This window comes from Procambarus clarkii, chromosome 73 (genome assembly GCF_040958095.1).
Source record: "Procambarus clarkii isolate CNS0578487 chromosome 73, FALCON_Pclarkii_2.0, whole genome shotgun sequence".
In the NCBI taxonomy this organism is placed as follows: Eukaryota; Metazoa; Arthropoda; class Malacostraca; order Decapoda; family Cambaridae; genus Procambarus; species Procambarus clarkii.
Window position 1 is genome coordinate 3,908,918 of NC_091222.1, and position 4,816 is coordinate 3,913,733.

Consider the following 4,816-nt stretch of genomic DNA (forward strand, 5'->3'; position numbering starts at 1 on the left):
AACCTATCATGGAATGGGTTTAAAAAATGTTTTTTCATATCACAGTGGTAGCAGAATAGGCGATGACAATCTTCACATTTGATGCTGGCTTCAATCATACATTTGAAGCATTTTGTGTCTGTCAAATGAAAATATTTGAAAACATATGTTCAAAAATATCACATCTTTGTCAAAAAAGACTTCTGTACAGTTTCAGATCATGCAGAATTAGGAAAAAAATATGATCTATAAGTATACATAAACATTTTTCATTAGTGATAAAATGCTTCAGGTATATTTAAAACGAAGTATCCACTCTCTATTTAAAAAATATAACTAAAAAAAATGCAAATATAATAAGTTGTAATGTAAACTGATATGCTGATGTAAATAGACAATATGCTTATAAGTATTGTGTATGTACCTTCAACTGGAACAGCGTGCCTACACACCTCCCACTCAAATAGAACTGACCGACTTTCTTCCCAAGAAATTTCAGCCTTCATTCTTCTGTGCTGCCATTGAGAAATCTTCACCTGCGATTCTTGGATTTTTTTTTATTTCTGCAGCAAGTTCGGCAGCGGCTGAAATTATTATACTTTAATTATAATCTTACACTGATTTTTAGACTATCTTCTTTAGCTATTTTAAATTTAACTCAAACTATAAGTCAATATTTTGACCAAAAAATATTTTTATATATAAATTTAAATACTTTTATATATATATATATATATATATATATATATATATATATATATATATATATATATATATATATATATATGTATATATATATATACAGTATTTATAATTTATAATATTATTTTTACAAATGTGTTTATAATATTACCCCTTCATCCATTTATCTACAACCATATTTATTCATCTATCTATACACCCTTGACAAGACATTTGCATCAGGAATGAATATGAAAATGGCCTAAGGGTCTTTATAAGGCATTTAACTTAAGCCTACTATGATCCACCCTACATACATCAAGGACCCAAGTCGTTTCCCCTGCAATTTCAGAGAGGATAGCAATATATATGATTATATATATATATATATATATATATATATATATATATATATATATATATATATATATATATATATATATATATATATATATATATGGAATTTTTTTTTAAATAATAACAAATGTGATATACCATCAAAGTTTTCAGGTAACACTTCAACAGCAGCAGCACCGGGAGACTCTGCAATTACAGAATTGCCAGGCAATAAATTAAGGTATATATATATATATATATATATATATATATATATATATATATATATATATATATATATATATATATATATATTAGTATATTTTGGTAGCAGTCTTTCCTGTAGACATATATTATTAAATATGACCGAAAAAGTAAGATTAATAACTCTAACACGAATTTTATCAATCTTTCGTACATTTCTTTTCACTGTTGGAGGTAAATCAAAAATCAATTCTCCAAAATTCATTTTTATTTCTAGTCTTTCTAGTCTGACGCGACACGAGCGCGTTTCGTAAAACTTATTACATTTTCAAAGACTTTTAGTTTACAAATACACAACTGAATAGAACTTACACATCTCCTGGTTTCGTTTATATCTACATTTGAGTGAGGTGGATGGGGTGAGGTGGCATTAATAGGGTATTAATTTCATCAACACAAGACAGAACAAGAGGTGGCATTAATATGGTATTAATTTCATCAACACAAGACAGAACACGAAACAATGGGTATTGAAATGGAAGTGATTGTAGAAAGCCTATTGGTCCATATTTCTTGATGCTTCTATACTGGAGCGGAGTCTTGAGGTGGGTAGAATGTAGTTGTGCATTAATTGGCTGTTGATTGCTGGTGTTGACTTCCTAATGTGTAATGCCTCGCAAACGTCAAGCCGCCTGCTATCGCTGTATCTATCGATGATTTCTGTGTTGTTTACTAGGATTTCTCTGGCGATGGTTTGGTTGTGGGAAGAGATTATATGTTCCTTAATGGAGCCCTGTTGTTTATGCATCGTTAAACGCCTAGAAAGAGATGTTGTTGTCTTGCCTATATACTGGGTTTTTTGGAGCTTACAGTCCCCAAGTGGGCATTTGAAGGCATAGACGACGTTGGTCTCTTTTAAAGCGTTCTGCTTTGTGTCTGGAGAGTTTCTCATGAGTAGGCTGGCCGTTTTTCTGGTTTTATAGTAAATCGTCAGTTGTATCCTCTGATTTTTGTCTGTAGGGATAACGTTTCTATTAACAATATCTTTCAGGACCCTTTCCTCTGTTTTATGAGCTGTAGAAAAGAAGTTCCTGTAAAATAGTCTAATAGGGGGTATAGGTGTTGTGTTAGTTGTCTCTTCAGAGGTTGCATGGCGTTTCACTTTCCTTCTTATGATGTCTTCGACGAAACCATTGGAGAAGCCGTTGTTGACTAGAAGAACTCTGTAGGGTAAGGCAGGTCCTAGTCAACAACGGCTTCTCCAATGGTTTCGTCGAAGACATCATAAGAAGGAAAGTGAAACGCCATGCAACCTCTGAAGAGACAACTAACACAACACCTATACCCCCTATTAGACTATTTTACAGGAACTTCTTTTCCACAGCTCATAAAACAGAGGAAAGGGTCCTGAAAGATATTGTTAATAGAAACGTTATCCCTACAGACAAAAATCAGAGGATACAACTGACGATTTACTATAAAACCAGAAAAACGGCCAGCCTATTCATGAGAAAGTCTCCAGACACAAAGCAGGACGCTCTAAAAGAGACCAACGTCGTCTATGCCTTCAAATGCCCACTTGGGGACTGTAAGCTCCAAAAAACCCAGTATATAGGCAAGACAACAACATCTCTTTCTAGGCGTTTAACGATGCATAAACAACAGGGCTCCATTAAGGAACATATAATCTCTTCCCACAACCAAACCATCGCCAGAGAAATCCTAGTAAACAACACAGAAATCATCGATAGATACAGCGATAGCAGGCGGCTTGACGTTTGCGAGGCACTACACATTAAGAAGTCAACACCAGCAATCGACAGCCAATTAATGCACAACTACATTCTACCCACCTCAAGACTCCGCTCCAGTATAGAAGCATCAAGAAATATGGACCAATAGGCTTTCTGCAATCACTTCCATTTCAATACCCATTGTTTCGTGTTCTGTCTTGTGTTGATGAAATTAATACCCTATTAATGCCACTTCTTGTTCTGTCTTGTGTTGATGAAATTAATACCCTATTAATGCCACCTCACTCAAATGTAGATATAAACGAAACCAGGAGATGTGTAAGTTCTATTCAGTTGTGTATTTGTAAACTAAAAGTCTTTGAAAATGTAATAAGTTTTACGAAACGCGCTCGTGTCGCATCAGACTAGAAAGACTAGAAATAAAAATGAATTTTGGAGTATTGATTTTTGATTTACCTCCAACAGTGAAAAGAAATGTACGAAAGATTGAGAAAATTTTGTGTTAGAATTATTAATCTTACTTTTTCGGTCATATTTAATAATATAATATATATATATATATATATATATATATATATATATATATATATATATATATATATATATATATATATATATATATATAAATATATATATATATATATATATATATATATATATATATATATATATATATATATATATATATATATATATATATATATATATATATATATACACACACACACACACACACTGTATTTGCAACTTAGTCCTTGGTTTATATGGCAATGCATTTATATTTGTATGTCTCTAAAATAATTAGATAACTAACATACCATTGATATTTTGGGGTATAACGTCTACAACAGAAACTGGAGGCTTCATTACTTCATGACTGCAAGGGAAAGGATTTGATGGTGTGCCTAGTAATAGAAAAAAAACTGTAAAAAATATATTACTATAACAAGTTATTTATAATTACATTTAAGAGCAGTTAGTGATTATATTTAACTGTTGACAATAATACTAATACCTAAAGCTCTTCTTTTTCTAGATGAAGTGCCAGTGTACATAATTGTCCGCCTTTTTGGGTTGTTATTTTTGGAATCATAAATTGCTCGAAGCCTTGTTATCTCCTCTTCAATCTCCTTCAATTTCTTTTGGTGTTGTAAGTCTTGCACACTTTTATGCAACTCATCTGAACATAGATAAAGAACACAAAGTATTCTATGTAAAGCTGGAAAATTATATTATCCAACACAAATACGTGAAGTGTGTGAAAGCTGTATTTTAAATGCAGATGACATAAATTGCTCATTTGACAATATATGTTGGTAATCTTTACAACAATATGAAAGGGAGCAAAATATTTCCTTTAAATAAAATTAAATTAGTCAATTATATGTTATTTATTTCCATATTAAACATTGTGAATAAAAATATAAGTGAGCTTACCATGTACGGTATATGTTTTTTCTTTTCTGATCTCTTGATATTTGCCTGAGCCTGGCTTTCCGGCTGAGCTTTACGTTTGACATCAAAAAGCCTATAGCCACACTTGCAGACATGTTGATTAATGTTCACGATAATATTACATGAGGGACATAATCGCTGTAAAGCGTTTCCCAGGACTGAAAAATAAATATAATTTGGGTTATGATAAACTGTACAGTACAGTATAATTACATTATAATGTAGAACTACCTAAGCTCACCAGAAGTCACACACAACATGGGAAATCATTCATATTTGAATGATCAAATAAATGAGCAAATGATGACTGAATGATTTGAATGAGCAAATCATTCAACACAAAAGACCACATGGATTGTGAAATCTGGATCCAAAATTATAATTTATATAGATGTGACAGAGTAATA

At 31.6% G+C, this 4,816-nt stretch overlaps 1 long non-coding RNA gene across 1 annotated transcript; it reads right to left on the reverse strand.

Annotated features, from left to right (window-relative positions):
- Nucleotides 1–516: 516 nt before the first annotated feature.
- Nucleotides 517–3,867, reverse strand: LOC138356573 (uncharacterized). The gene is made up of 3 exons (XR_011224532.1): nt 3,773–3,867; nt 1,156–1,203; nt 517–563 (listed from the first exon to the last, which is right to left on the reverse strand). It is a non-coding gene; the product is annotated as an uncharacterized lncRNA (long non-coding RNA).
- Between the last annotated feature and the right edge of the window lie 949 nt (nt 3,868–4,816).